General features: G+C 42.4%; 1 pseudogene; it reads right to left on the bottom strand.

The window, feature by feature from the left end:
- Positions 1 to 346: 346 nt before the first annotated feature.
- On the bottom strand, positions 347 to 1807 carry LOC145808134 (25S ribosomal RNA; annotated as a pseudogene).
- Positions 1808 to 16863: the final 15056 nt, after the last annotated feature.

Here is a 16863-nt window from a genome sequence, read left to right on the forward strand (position 1 = left end):
AAAATGCCATACAACTATATTAAAATATCTGCAAAAGCAGATGAACAGTAGTCGGCTGCTCAAAATTGCATTTTGACAAAATGGACTGTCGACCGACAACAAAAAATGCCAACCGGCAATATACATTGCCGATGGCAACAAAACACCAGCCGGTGGCCTCTGGCCATGGCCGGTGATGTGTGGGGATGCCTCACAAGGCATTCCCTGCCCCTCCAAGGCAAAACACAAGTGTTTGGTGCAAAACCAGACACTAAACAGTCGAGTTCGGAGATCCTAAGGCAAAGCGCGTAGCCGAGACCTCCAGGAACTCCAAACGAACACAAACATGGATGATCACCGGGTGTTCAAACGGTGACGTCCAAGTCTTGAGGACGGTCGAAAATGGGGTGTCTATACAAGGCCACTCTACCACTTACAATACCCTGTCATGTATTTAAGTTGTCTACAAAGGATTCTACTAGCCACTCCAGATAGGAATTGTATTTCAAGGCGGCCCGTGCGGCTCATCCACTACGCGGGCTTCACCAACGACATGTGCCTTTGGGGGCCAGACGTCCCCTACTGCGGGTCAGCAAGCGGGCGGTGGGGGCATGCGTCGCTTCTAGCCTGAATTCTAAGTTAGAGGTGTTCAGTCATAATCCAGCATATGGTAGCTTCACGCCACTGGCTTTTCAGCCAAGCGCGATGACCAATTGTGCAAATCAACGGTTCCTCTCATACTAGGTTGAATTACTATTATGACACTGTCATTAGTAGGGTAAAACTAACCTATCTCATGACGGTCTAAACCCAGCTCATGTTCCCCATTAATGGGTGAACAATCCAACACTTGGTGAATTTTGCTTCACAATGATAGGAAAAGCCGACATCGAAGGATCAAAAAGCAACGCCGCTATGAACGCATGGCTGCCACAAGCCAGCTATCCCTATGATGACTTTTCTGACACCTCTAGCTTCAAATTCTAAAGGTCTAAAGGATCGTTAGGCCACGCTTTCATGGTTTGTATTCGTACTGGAAATCAGAATCAAACGAGCATTTACCCTTGTGTTCCACAGGAGATTTCTGTTCTCGTTGAGCTTGTCTTAGTACACTTGCGTTATCTTTTAACAGATGTGCCGTCCCAGCCAAACTCCCCACCTGACAATGTCTTCTGCCTGGATCAGCCCGTCGAGACGGGCCTTGGGTCCAAAAAGAAGGGCAGTGCCCCGCCTCCGATTCACGGAATAAGTAAAATAACATTAAAAGTAGTGGTATTTCACTTTTGCCATTTCCAACTCCTACTTATCCTACACCTCTCAAGTCATTTCACAAAGTTGGACTATAATCAAGCTCAACAGGGTCTTCTTTTTCGCTGATTCTACCAAGCCCGCTCCCTTAGCTGTGGTCTCGCTGGATAGTAGACAGTGACAGTGGGAATCTCGTTAATCCATTCATACGCGTCGCTAATTAGATGAAGAGGCATTTGGCTACCTTAAGAGAGTCATAGTTACTCCCACTGTTTACCCGCTCTTGGCTGAATTTCTTCACTTTGACATTTAGAGCACTAGGCAGAAATCACATTACGTGAGCATCCGCAGGGACTCACAATGCTTTGTTTTAATTAAACAGTCAGATTCCCTTGTCCATAGCAATTCTGAGTCGACTATTCGCTGCCCGGGGAAAGGCCTCGCGAGGAACCGTTCCCAGTACGTCCCCCGGCCGAAAAAAATGACCCGCTCTCACTACTTTTAGCATATCAAGGGTTGTTTTAGGGCTGTTGTAATTTATTTAATTAAGGTATGCTTTGAATATCTAGCTTGTTGTGTTGTAAGGCTTCATATCTAGCTAGTTATGTTGTGTCACCCATGCTTTGATATTTTTTATTTTGTCAAGAATCTCATCCTAAATAATCAATTTCGCATAAGTCATTTCTACCACCTCTCCCTTTTCTTTTATTACCGTTTGGTTTTGAGAGTTACTTAAACCGATCGACGGTTATTCAAAGCATGGGATAGAGACCTATGCTCAATGGCTTAATCTCTATGGAGGTTCATCGTCAAGGCATAGGCTCTCTTTTATGCCAAGAATCACTTCTCCTTTGACGTTTCTTCTTATTCAGCGAACTTAAACATTATTTTGGACAAATTGATTAAAGAATGGTAAAGACTAATAAAATGCTTAGACTTGGTTGGATTTGGCCGAACGTTATGTCAAGTCCATCATTCTGAGAATTGTCATGTGTCAATTCATGATATGTTGATAAGACTTAGAGCGTGTCTACTTCCCTTTTTGACCCTTCATGATAGGAGGGAAGGGTGGTTTTTCATCACATTTATTAATTTTGTCCAAATGTGTTCGGGATCATCAAGCCATCAACTTGTGCTAATTGATGGGTTCGAATGCGAATTTGTCTTTCTCTTAAGTTTCCCATGATAGAGAGGGGTAGAAGGGACAAACAGGGCCTAGAAAGGCTCTGTCTGCACTGTTCTAACCTTAGAGGACAAAACACTTTTTGGCATAAAATTTGGTGCAGGCCGGCACTGTTTTGGCCTGGCCGGATCTCATTTGGAGCCGGCTGGATCCTAATGTTTGGTAAGCATTGAGGTTTTTGCAAAAACCAAGGGCAGTGGTTGAAGGTGAGGTAGAGTAGTCTGGGTAGACAGAGCAGCTTCTGGGCACTGTGCATGTGATCATTGTGCCTCATGGTTGCTTAGATTAAATTTCTTATTAGCTTTGTTGTAATTATTATTGTTGTAGCTATTAGTATTGTTTATTTGTAATTATAAAATAGTTAACTTGGACTACTAAATTATTGCCCATTCTAATATCTTTGTTGTAATAACTTAGCTAGTTTTAAACTTCATTTATTCAGATTTGTAATAGTTAGTTTATTCCGAACATTTGGACACTTATTTGCTTCCTCTTGCACGATGACAAATCTGTAATAACGTGTATGTCTTCAAACCCCCATTTCTTTCTCCCTTTTATTTAGCCACTTATAATGGTAGTGTAGGGCATTATATTTAATTAGCATTCTCATGTTTGCATAGACTCGCCTCACATGCATTTGGGTTCGGCTAATCATACTAACCACTGGCAATTTCAATTTCATTGATTGAAAACATGATTTATCACATGTCTTGGAATTGGATCATATACCATGCTCATAGCTGAGGCTATAAAAATGGAATACATGTGTGTGTTGCATTAGTCACATTGTATTGTTTAGGAACATGCATATTTTCTCAACATTTTTTTATTTGGGTTGCCTTGGAGTCCTAGGTGATCGTGTATTGCTTTAGCATCTTGCATTACGTGTGATTGTTGGCATGTTAAGCATGCTTTCCATGAGGCTAAATGCTTAGATGATATACCTGTTTGAATGCTGGTGGTTGCAAACTAATTGCTAAATTAGGACAAATTGATTAATGTACATACAAACTCACTTTTCAAGTGACGCATATTCAAAACAATTTTCAACCAAACATGAAGTCAAACCATTCCAACTTTTGCAAATTAGTCTATACTTGTGTGCAACACATAGTAATGTTAGTCTAAAAATTAGAATAAGAGCACATAATGTAACTAAAAATCACATCATGATTAGTAGAGGCCGATCTTTGATCGGGGAGTGGGGTGCTCAATTCATGACACTATCATGATGACGGATAAGTGGCCTTTGGCACGAGTCACAGGTTTCCTAAATTTTCCAAAAATATTTGGGTGGTGACTCGGTAATCTGGCAAAGAAGTCCAACTTTTGGCATTTGATTCAAAATTGATTTTCCAAAAGAATTGCCAGATTTGGACTCTTTTTGTGTTTTCACTGTTTCACATTGCTCTTGTGAAATCAGATTCAGAACCACGGAAGTCCGAACTGTAGGGCTAATTGTATCCGAAATGAGCATGAAAAACAAGCTACAGTTTCTTGTGACTCTATTGGGGACTTAGAGAACTAGACTTGAAATTCATGATGTGAAATTTTATCTACATATATATGTTCTTTGCATAGCATTTGCATTGTTACTATAAGTCACTGCGTTTTCCATCTGCTATTCCTGGACGGTTTGCTGGATGCTTGCCCAAAAGCTTGCCAAAAGGCTAGTCAGTCATGGGCTCTGCAATGTTGGAAACACATTCCTTGGATCAGGATTACCGTTGTACTGTTTGATCCACCTTTCACTTCTCGGTGTTAGGTGTGAGAGGTACATTAGGTAATCTTACTGAGGTACCCTTTTTGACCATTTGTCCTAGCTTCATATAGTAAGCCATAGGGACTATCCCAAATTAGAATAGGATGCCACCCATATGCAGGATGTTGTGAGGTTCATTGATTGAAGTAGTGAATTCTAGTTCATGACAAAAGATAGGACAAGGTAACTTTTGCTAGGTGGTTTACCATCATAGCTTCAAAACGACCTGATATTTCCCAAGTTGTGTGGACTCGCTCTAGCAGGCTTTGCAAAGCTCAAGACCTTGTTGTTAGTCTCACTTGTGCCAATTGATCGACGAATACGAAGCAGACAGTCAGCAGCACCAGTACAAAGCATTCTTCAAACACCTATCTATTCTCACTCAAGTATTTCACCAGCATCTAACTCACTTAGACCAATAATGGCACAGAACACGGAAGAATTTGCTGCCACGATGGCAACTTTCTAGAGAACCATGGATACAGTAAACTAAAGGATGGCCGCACAGGATGAAATCATCGATGATCTACGACGTACATCTGAGGCATCCACATCGACCATGCATCCACTCCCAACCAAACCCAGATCCACCTCCACTAGTAGAAAATCCCTAAATCCCAGTTGCTCAGGAAATATTTCCTCTGGCTCGAGCTTAAAGGCCTCTGGTTCAACCCCCTGCGGGAATCTTTCCTTTTGATATCAATGAAATCGATCCAGCCTTGGTCAAGATTGCCAGGCCGGAGAAAGTGCTGAAAATATTCTAGGGTTTCAACTCTATTCTGGATATTGAAGACGGGTACATTGAAGCTTCAGTCAGATTACCAGAGAAATTTAAGATACCCCACATCAACAGATTCGATGGAAGTAGGGATTTGATTGTGCACATCCGCTTGTTTTCAAATGTGCTAACACTAATGGGCCTGTCTCAGGCTCAAAAACTATCGTTGTTCGGAAGAACTCTGTTTGATGTAGTGGTTATCTGGTACGCTAAATTGGAGGACTCTATAAAGCAGAATTGAGAGGAGTTATCCGAGGTGTTTCTCAACCAGCACTCTTATAACACTCAAATAGAGGTAACCATCAGTGAGCTTGAGGCTACTACCCAGAACCCCAAAGAATCATTCATGGACTTTGTTGCTAGATGGAGGGCAAAAGCAGCTAGAATGACAAATAGACCTTCTAAAAGAAAGCAAGTTCGACTAGTGGTCTAGAACCTTGAGCCAGATACGCTGCAGAGAATGATAGTGGCACCGCTATCCACGTTTTCTTCCCTACACAATTTGGAGGTCCAGATTGAGAGTGCATTCAAGAAGGGTATCATCCACAGAACTAGTGAACCTGCCAGAAGGCCATTCTCTTGGAGTACCAATGCTAGCAGTAGCACTATTCCGCTGTCTGCAGATGTCAGTACTGTTGTTACAGCGGCCAAAATTACCAATCCCTTTGCTGCAGTAGCCTCACAACCTTCACAAAATACCGGCCCACCCCGAAATTGAAGAATCTTTACCCCTCTCCATATGAGCCCAGCCCGCGCCCTCAAAATGTTAATAGAAATGGAACATCTGAAGCCCCTTGATCCGCGACCACTTCCTGACCCATTACCACCTAGACATGACCCGACCTAGTACTGTCTCTTTCACCAACAACACGGCCACCCCATAGACCTGTGCTATCACTTAGGTCATGAGATCCAAGATCTCATTGACAATAAATTCATTGCTCCACATGCCAAACCGAACGTAACCACCAATCTACTTCCTGCTCATAACCAAGTCCCCCCCCACCCAGAAACATTAACCAAATACATACACTACCACTCACCTATAATCCTAGCGTATACATTATCCCATCCTATCTACCCAAGCTAGAGGTGATTATTCCAAAAGGCACGGACATGTGCATAATGGACTTAACACCAAAAACCCAACCCGAGTTCGTGGCAGTAGAGACGGAGAAGAAAGAGAGTGCACTAGACAAGGGCTTACTTGATGCCCAAGTCATAGAGAAAGGGGCCTCACTCGCAGAGGAGTACAACCCCATCTTGTGCATCGTAGCCGTCGATCAGCTGAAGCCTGTAGTAATATTGCTGTACTTCCTCAGCATTAATGCCATTTGGGAGGACCAGTTAGGGAAGAATCAGAATGATTGGCCAGAACAGGGTCGGAATAACTTAGCCAAACTGGAAGAAGACCTGGCCGAGTTGGAAGAGGATCTAGACAACCTCTACTTCTTTGAAGAAGAGGAAACAAGAAGTGTACAACTATGGTGGTGGGGATCCGTGCCAGCCAAAAACAAGCAAAGGGTGGTTGAGTGAAGAGGAGTCAATTATGGAGGAACAGATAGGAGAGACTAGGAAAGAAAAGGAAATTAGTGCTAGTAGCAAGGCTGAGGCTGCACCTCTGACTGAGAAAGAATAGACATTAGAACAATTTCAAAGAGAAATGATAGAAGAAATCTAGACAAAGACAGCTCTGGAGTAAGGAAAAGGGAAAGGGAAAGAACAACCCGAGACAACAATAAGTGACGTCCAAACTGCCAAAAATGTCGAATGAAAGCCCAGTGACTGGAAATGGATGTTAAGGAAGCTCAGAAATAATTGGAATGCAGAAACCAAAGTTGTGGTGGAGGAAGAATGGTATGATAACGGGGGTCGTGATGTGAACATGCTTCGGATAGAACTAGACAAAAGTCTGATCGTGACTACAAGAGAGTGGTGGGAATATAGCAACTGAAGTCATGTATACACTGACGAGGGGTGGAAAGCTTATATGCCTGATGACACCTGGCATACTGACGAGGTCAACCACATGACCCGAAGCGGTTGGTACTTCAAACCCTTAGCATTAGACCAGCCAGAGACCTCTAGAAAGGAGGCTGAGAGAGAAAAAGAGAAGGATGTTGAAGAAAACCTAGTCTTGAAACAGCTTAAGAAGATTCAGGTCGACATATCAATCTGAGGGCTAATCATGGCTTCTCGGGACATAGGCAGGCACTACTAGAGGCAATAAATTGGACCAAACTGCCTATCGACACCACTGCTAATCAATTGGTGTCGTTGGTTACATCTGGGGACGTTACACTGATAATATCTTTTTTAGATAAGGAGTTACCACCTGAGGGCGCTAACCACAACTGACCCTTATTTGTAACCTTGGAAAGTTGGAGAAAGTGGATTTTGGTGGTGTTAGTAGATACCAGATCAGGGATCAATGTATGTCTAGTGAGGACTACCTATGCCATCAGTTTGAGGCTGGCTGACTTTACACCCACGAGTCAAGTCGTCCAGGTTTATGACAATATGAGCCGGGATGTTATGGGAACATTTAACAGCTATATCGTAATTGGCCCGTCTGAGCATAAGATGGAATTCTGTATCATAGACGTTCTGGCCAATTTCAATCTACTACTGGGAAGGCCCTGGCTACATCAAATGAGGGTTGTGTCATCAACGGTCCATCAGTTGGTAAAGTACCCCTTTAAAGACGAGATTATTACTGTGTATGGCAATTCTGCGATCCATCTTTCCCAGGGAATTGTTATGCCTTTATTGGAAATCGTACATGGAAGAGGACGTGTTCCTTTCTGGCTTCTCTCTGGCGGAGGCCTGATTGGTCCAAACCATCATGGTGGAGGACGATGGGAATTACGTGAGCCCTCAGTCCATTTATAGGATGAACAAACAGGGGCATATTCCGGGACCAGGACTGGGTAGAAGTGGCAGGCAGGGAGGTATTATTGCTAAGGACATGAGTCACAACCCCCATGCTTTTGGGCTGGGATACAAACCTACCACTACAGATTGGCAAAGAAAGAGGGAGGAGTTGTGAGGAAGGTTGAAAGCGAAGAGGAATGGGAGGTAGTACGAGTTAGTCCACAAACCAATGCAAGGAATCTTGAACGGACGTTTTGTCCGTCAAGGGGAAGACTTCCCCTTTCTGTGGATTTCCAAAGCCTTGGTATGATTGGGAGACAAAAACAAGGTATCCGGGGTTCGAGATCTTCTTTAGACACCATTTACTAGAAGAAGAAGATGAGCAAGCAGGCCTAAGCATCCACACAGATCAAGGCAGGATTGCAAGCCTGGATATTCAAGAGGAAGAGCTGTTAGGAAAAGCACTGGCGGACCTACTGGCAAGTTCTACTGCTAAAGCTAAGTCCGTCAACTTGGGCGATAGTTTTACTATCTCAATGATCGGGGATACACTGGAAATAGATTTCACTAGCCTCATTGTGGATGCATCTGAGGCTTCACGCCTAGTCTTGAAGTTTGAGCAATGCGTCATCAGCAGTTCTGAATCGGATAGCGAGTTCGGATCTGATTCCACTGAGTCTGTGGGGTCAGAGTCAGATTCTTGTTCCTCTGAGTCTGGTACTTCCGAGAGTGGTAACCCGGATACCAAAGTCTTGTCTAGGTCGTCTTTTAGCTTTTCCTTTGAGTCCACTATAACCAAGGATCTTGACTTGTTGAATGGCAATGCAATAGACTTTGCCTATTTTTCTGTGCCTTTGGTTTGTTGTGCTAATCTTGATTTTCAAAATTTGACTTAAACGAAGAGGAAGAAATTCCTCGAGTTTTGAAAATTTTGGTTGACCAAGAGGAGAAGAGGTGTGTTAAGCCCTGTACAGATGAAATCATATCAATTAACGTGGGTATTGAGGAGGATCCTCACTTGGTCCAGATCGGGTCTACGTTGTTTTCGGAGGAACGCAAGTGTCTAATCACTTTATTAAAAAATTTCAAAGAGTTTTCGCGTGGTCCTACAAATTCATACTAGTAATCGATCTTGAGATTGTACGGCACCAGATCCCTCTTGACGCTGAGACCCGACTAGTTAAGTAGAAGCTGCATAGAGTTCGCTGGGACTGGGCTTTGAGGAGGTCACCAAACAGATCGAGGCAGGGTTCTTATTTGTATCTAAGTATCCAATGTGGTTGGCCTGTATTGTTTCATTTCTAAAGAAGAATGGCAAAATCAGAGTTTGTGTCGACTTTCGAAATCTGAAAAAAGCATGCCCAAAGGATGACTTTCCTCTATCGCATATTGATGAGTTTGTAGACTTCATTGCTGGTCACGCGCTGTTATCATTCACGGATTGGTTTTTCGGGTATAACCAAATCCTGATGGCACCCGAGGATAGGGAAAAGACTGCTTTCACTACTCCGTGGGGCACCTACTGCTACCAAGTCATGCCGTTTGGGTTGAAGAATGTCGGGGCTACCTACCAGAGGGCTGCAACCACCATTTTGTATGACATGATCCACAAAGAAGTTGAGGTGTACGTAGATGACATGATTGTTAAATCCAAAGAGCGAGAAGGCCACTACACCGCGTTGGAGAAATTATTTCAACAGATCAAAGAGTATAGACTGAGGGTGAACCTCCAGAATGCACCTTTGGGGTGACGACAGGAATGACGCTGGGTTTCCTAATCACACAGAGGGGAATTGAAGTGGATCCGTCCAAAATCAAGGCCATCTTAGAAATACCACCACCAAAGACTAAGAAGGAGGTGCGCAGCTTTCTGGGTAAACTGCAATTCATAAGACAGTTTATCTCTACATTAACCTTCACTTGTGAACCAGTTTTTGGTCACCTGAAGAAGGGAAAGAAGTTCCAATGGGACGATCGTTGCCAGTATGCCTTTGAACAGGTCAAGTAGAATCCACCTGTGTTATCACCACCAAAATCGGGGAAACCATTGATCTTGTACCTGTTAGTTACGAATTGGACTATGGGGTGCATGCTAGCTCAAAAATTAGAAGTCAAAGTGGAGAAGGCCATCTACTACTTGAGCAAAAAGATGCTAGACTCTGAGACCCGCTACACCTCCCTAGAGAAAGCTTGCCTAGCCTTGGTGTGGTCTACCAAGAAGTTGAGGCACTACTTGTTAGCTCATTCTGTAATCATTAAATATCTATTATAGAAACCAGCGCTTACGGGCAGGCTAGCTCGTTGGTTGCTTTTTCTCTCCAAATTTGATCTCAAATATGTTACACGCAAGTTAATTAAAAGGAGAGCTGTGGCAGAATTCCTAGCAGATCATCTGGTAGAAGGAGATGAAGTAGTGGAATACCTGTTCCCAGATGAAGACATTATGCACGTAAAAGAGGAAATGTGGACGATGTACTTTGACGGGGCAGCTAATCAATACGGTTATGGGATGGGTGTGTTGCTCATAACAGCAGATGATTTCCATATACCCTTGGCGTTCAGACTCCAGCTTAGAGTGTCCAATAATGAAGCAGAATATAAGGCGTGCATTGCTGGCTTGGAAGCTACCCTAGAACTAGGTGCAAAAATATTGGACGTCATTGGAGATTCAAATTTGGTTGTCTCTCCAGCTAACGGGGATTGGAAGGTCAAAGGAGAGAACATGAAGTTGTATCATTAGGCCTTGGATATTCTGATTCCTAGGTTTGAAAAATTGACATTCCCACATTTGTTGAGGGAGAGCAACCGGTTCGCTAATGCTTTAGCAACTCTATCTTCCATGGTAGACATTCCGCTGGGAGTGAAGATGCGTCCAATCATCATAGAGCAGAAGTACACGTCTGCTTACCAGATTATCGCCGCAATAGATAAGGTGCAAGATGAAAAACCCTGGTATTACGATATTTGGAACTTTTTGAAAAAAGAGACGTATCCACCAAGGGCAAGTGCCAAGAACAAACGGGAAATACGGCGTCTGGCCGTCTCATCTGCGGGGATAAGCTGCATAAAAGAGGTCATCTTGGAATGCATAAGCTATGCATTGAGGAAGAGGAGTCAAAGCGTCTTATGGAGGCAATCCATAGAGGAGAGTGCGAGGCGCACTTGAATGGTGTAATGCTAGCCCAGAAGATCCTCAGACCAGGTTACTACTAGTCGACTATGGAGGAGGATTGTATTCATTTTGTTCGGCGATGCCACCAATGTCAAATCCATGCTTATCGTATGAATATACCGACATCAAAGCTTTACAACGTGACTTTGCCATGGCCTTTCTCAGTCTAGGGAATTGACATTATTGGTGTCGTCTTGCCAAAAGGGCCAAATGGGTACGAGTTCATTTTGGTGGCAATTGACTACTTCACGAAATGGGTGGAGGCCCAGCCTTACGCTGTATTGAAGGCATCGCATGTGGCTAAGTTCATCAAGAACAATATCATCTACTGGTATGGGGTATCAAACGAAATCATCTCCGATAATGGCTCGCCCTTTAAGAAAGAGGTGGTGGATTTGCTTGAGAAATATAACATGGCTTTTCACAAGTCGTAGATGTATAGACCATAGACTAATGGAGTTGTTGAGGCCGCCAACAAAAATGTTAAGAACATCCTACGGAAGATGGTGGAAACCTACGGGGACTGGCCAAATAAACTGTCATTCGTGCTCTTGTGCTGTAGAACCTCAATCCGAACATCAACAAGGGCAACCCCATATTCTTTTGTCTCTGGGATGGAGGTTGTTCTGCCAATTGAAATCGAAGTGTCGTCGTTGAGAGCTATGGCTGAGTGTCAGATAGCAGAGGCAGATTAGAAACAGAGTAGATTTGAGGAACTGATGCAATTTGGCGAAAGAAGACTAAGGATATTATATCATGCCCAGGGCTACCAATGCCAACTTGTCAAGGCTTTTAACAAGAAATTGAAGTCCAGGAATCTTAAAGAAGGGGACATGGTACTGAAAGACAACCGGGCCCCCATCTATGACCCTAGGGCAAGTTCAAACCCAATTGGACTAGTCCTTATATCATCTAGTCAATCTACTCAGGAGGGGTGATTATTCTCATGGATTTGTATGGCTTGGAGTTTTCACAGCAGATCAACATGGACGAGTTGAAAAAATATTACCCCTGAGAGGCTCGCTAGGCCGAAAACCCGAAACGGCGACCTAGGCAAAGGTTAGAGCATGAAAAATTAGAAATAAAGAAAAACTAAGCTCACAAGGTTGAAAACCCTAAAGGGCGACTTTAGTAAAAGTTAGAGCGCAAAAAAAGAGAGTTAATACTAGAGTGAACCTGAACCGAACTACGTAGGGCCTATTTCCCATCTTTGGGGTACGTAGGTATAGACACCCCATTTTTTATAGCCTTTAAGACTTGGGCCCCACTGATTGTTTACTTGGTGGTGAAAGATGAGCAGGGCAAAGGTTCGATTTCTTCAGCAAAGAGAGTGTCAAATCCCAAATCTTACACCCCTTTTGGACCAAAGCCGTTTGACCAAAAAAGATTTTTGGACCTTAAAACCCTCTCTTTCAAAATATTTTTGAAAATGCTCCTACGATGTTTCGAAGCTTGCATTGCGTTAAATGTCGCGTTTTTCGGTAAATCGAGCAAGGACAAAGTGGAAATGAATGAAAGAGAGATGAAATCTTTGAAAAATCTTTCAAAACATCTTGTTTAGGGTTTGGAGTTGAAGAAAAGAGGATAGAAGAGAAGAAAACTAGTTTGGGAGAAGTTTGGCATGAATCCAGTTAAGCCAAAGCTGAGTAGTCTTTACTAAAACAGGCATAACTTTTTGCAACGTTAGAATTTCGATGTGAGGTGTCCACCATTGGAAAGCGTACTTCCGGGGCTTCAATTTGGACACAAGAATGACTTGAAAAGGAGCCCATATGAAGGAGATATTTCATTTGAAGTTTGACCTGCAGATCAGAATTTTACTGTCGGCCAGAAAAGTAGCCGACCGGCCACTTTTGTGAAAAACTCTTTTTTTTTGCAGATCTTTTCCCTCCAGCTATTGTACACTGCTCCAGATATTTCCAAAGCCAGATATTTCGACCAAATGCTCCGTTTTTGCTATATATAGAGGCTATATCTCATATATTGGAGGTTAGAACAATTTAGCAAAAGGTTTGGGAGCCTCTCTCTCTAAAACCTCTCTCTAGATTTCTCTCTCCCTTGAGCATTTGTGCCTGAAAGCTTGCATACAACCATCTTTAACCTATTAACCCTAAAGAATAGTGGTTCATCTTTGGGCTGAGGTCCCTTGGAACCTATTTTGGGCTGCTAAAGGTTGGTTTTGGCTCAAGAAAAGTGGTTGTTCTTGTGTTGTGCTTCAAGGGTGAGCATCTCCCTCTTTTACGCTTATTTTTGTACACAATCTTGGCAACCTTTGCATCCTGATTTTGGCTTAGTTGTCAACTACAAAAACTTATGTTTTTAAGTGTTTAAAATGATGGTTTGAGGCCTCTTTGAAGTTAGGGGTGGTCCACCCTCCTTTGTTGTTTATTTGCTAAGTGTTGAGCCATCTTTTAAAGCATTTCAAACAACGTTTTTTGGGCCCTTTAACCACTGAATTCCAAAGGAATTTAAGTGGTAGAAAACTTGTTTTGAGGTCCCAAATGGGAGGGGGTGGCCTCACCTCCTTGTCTCTCCATGCTATGCCTAGTTAGCCTTGCAAAGTAACATGTTTTTGTGACTTGTCTTAGCTTAGTTTGAGCATGTTTTTTGGCTATATTTTAACATGTTTAAACTCTATTTTTGGCTAGTTTGGCCACTCATTGCTTGCATCTTGCACTTGTAGTGTAAAATTGCTCACTAGCCTAGTGCACTTGATGGTTTAGCCTATGGATCTAGCATGTGTATGCTCTACTCTAGCATGTTTTTGGCTCTGATTTAGCATGCTTTAGGACTGTTTTGAGTGGTCTTGGCCTTTTGAGCCTTGTATTGTATAGCTATAGTGCAAATGCCTTCACTAGTCCATTGCTTTGAGGCCTCTATCATGCTTAGCTTGTGATGTTTGCATGCCATAGCATCATTTAGCATGTAATTTCAAAGCATATACCTCTATCACACTCTCACGTATATCACTCTTTCACTGCTTTTGAGAGTTGTGTTTCGATGCCTTATTTGTGAGCCAATAAGTGAGCATGCTTTTCTTGCCTTTTGTGCTTCAATTCCAGCATGTTTAGGCCACTGTTTTGACATGATGTAACTCTTCTTTGAGCTAGTTTGGTCATTTGAGCATTGTATTGCATGCCTCTAGTGTTGTGTCCTTCACTAGCCTTAATGCTTTTGGCTCTTAACATGTTGTGCATTTGTTGATTGCATGATTTAGTGTCTTTAGCATGCCATATCAACACTAAATATCTGCCATCTTCCTCCATGCTTCACTTTTTCATTTGTTTTCAAAGTAGTCTTAAGCCCCTTATTAGCTTGAGCATGGAATTGAGGCTCTCATGCCTAATGGTTTTAACCTTCTCTTGAGGGTTTCTACTAACCAAAAGCATGAGGCTTCTTTCATGCTCAAGGTGCTTGTGGCTGAGGCCATCTTTCCCATTAGAGGACTTTCACATTGAACTTAATCGATTAAAGGATTAATCCGTAATGTAAAATGTGTAAACAAGAATTGAATCAAGTAAAACATGCCAAGATAAGCATTGTTATTTGCATTGCATTGTGTTCAATCGGACGTTATATTGAACACAAGGTGAATTCGTCCATTTCATACTTAAAGTGATGAAAATGAGCCAATTCCCTTTGTCTCCATTGCCTTTGATCTTCCATGATAAGGTAGTGGTCTTAGAGTCTTGTTTGTCTTGCATTTATTGAAATGCGTACATGTTGGATCTTTGGCCATCATGCATTACATGCTTGATTGATAGTTTTGGATCCAATAGTGCCTCTCCCTTGATGTTTTGAAATGATGAAGAGTGACACAGTACATACATGCCCTAGGGAGACCGTCCATTTCCTCTGTTTTTGTGCTCTGTTGCAGTTTGGTGTCACAGCACACCAGTGGCCGGCAGTGCCACACTGATGGCCGGCACCCTTGCATTGTTGGCCGGCAGAGGCCCACTCTTGGCCGGCAGGCCGCTGGTGCACTCCCCAGCTTTGCTTTGGTAAGTTTCAGCAGAGTGTTCTTGAAGACACCCTGCAAAACAGAGCCTCTAAAGAGTAAACCGGAGAGCTTTTCGGGGTGAGAAACCGAATGCGTGCATGCATCTTCAAACAGAGCTGGAGCAGCTTAGTTTAAAGCTTTATTTGTTAATTAGCTTGAATTTGTAATTTGATTAATTTGTTAATTAGTTAAATGTTGTAATAATTAAGTAGCTTAGTGTAGCTATTTCTTTATTAGTTTGTAATAATTAGTCTAATTAGCTCAATTAGATTAGTTGATTAGCTTAGCTTAGATTAGCTTAGCTTATTCATTCGGACCCTCCGTCGAGAGGGAAAATGTCGTAATAAGGGTGCGTGTGTGTGTGCATATCTTCCAACCCCCATTTCTTTCTCCTTTTTACTTATCAGCTTTTGATGGTTAGTTTAGGGCATATTTCAATTAGCATATCTTATGCTTGCATGCGTGCCTCATTCATTTGTCTTGCATGCACTAGGCTCGGCGCATCATTCAAACTACATTGTATTTCAATACACTTACTTGAATACATGTATCAATTGTTGCATTTCATATGTCATCTTAGATAGCCAAGCCTATTTAATTGCATAATTGTATGTGTTGCATTAGGCATTTTAGCATAGTTAGGATCAAGCATGATTTCTAACTAATTTCTTGTTTTGGCTTGGAGTACACTGTAAGTGTTTACGCTTTAGCATCCTTGCATGTGTGTAAGTGATTGCCATGACAACATGCTTGCCATGAGGCTATTTGCTTATATGCTAAACTAAATGAATGCCTGTGGATGAAGGCTTCATTGCTTGAATTGGAACAATTCATCAAAATGTGAGTTTTAAGCCCACTTGGAGTGGCAAATCATCATGTTTTAAGCCCACCTTGTTTGGTGGCAAATTCGCATTTCTAAGCCCACTTGAGGGTGGCAAATTCAAACTATTTTCGAAAACAAACATTGAATTGTTTTGTTCCAATTTAGGCGATCTAGTCTATACTTGTATGTTATGCGCATCATGTAGTAAATTAGCTAAATAACCGGAACAAGAACACATGTGTTTTTAAAACAACATATCATGTTTAGTAGAGGTTGATCCTTTGATCGGGCAAGCAGGGGTGCTCATTTTAGGACCTTCCCTCTCGTACCCAAGTTCCCGAGCCGAGGCAGGTTTGGTGATAACGGACACGTGGCCTTAGGCACGAGTCAGGGTTTCCTAAATTTCCCAAAAATAAAATATTTACGTGGCGACTCTGTGATCTAGCAAATCAGTCCATGTTCGGCCCTTTTTGATTAAAATCAATTTTCCAAAACGAATTGCCGGATTTGGACTCTTTGGTGATTTATCATTCTTACATTGCACTTTGTGAGATTAGACTCAGAACCGTGACAGGAGTCCGAACTATAGTAGCATGAACCCAAATCTACGCTCTCTCCGAAAAGGGGGGCGCACGGAGGAAGTTTGGGCGGTCTACAGTAGGCAACTTCATCCTGAAGTTCGACCACAACCATCTCCAATTCAACTATCTTGTCCATCTATTTGATCAGGTCATCTTTGTTCATCATTTTCTAGGCTAGTTGTGTTACCTCTATTTGGCAAAAAGGTCAGTTGTAAGATAAGGCAGCGCTGATAATGGCAGATGCAGTTATGGGTAGTCGTGATCTGCTGATTTGGGGTTGTACACCTTGAGGATAGGTTCTGAGTATGTCAGGTAGTGAACATTTCTGAAAATTGTTTTGAAATGTTTTAATAAAAGTTAATTTTGTTCAAAATTTTACCTTTTTACACTTGGACCATTTTGGGACCAAAAGGAAATTTTTTCAATACTCGCAACTTTGATTTTATTGATTTTCGCATAACTA

This window comes from Camellia sinensis, chromosome 14 (genome assembly GCF_055761805.1).
Source record: "Camellia sinensis isolate YWXY chromosome 14, ASM5576180v1, whole genome shotgun sequence".
Lineage (NCBI taxonomy): Eukaryota > Viridiplantae > Streptophyta > Magnoliopsida > Ericales > Theaceae > Camellia > Camellia sinensis.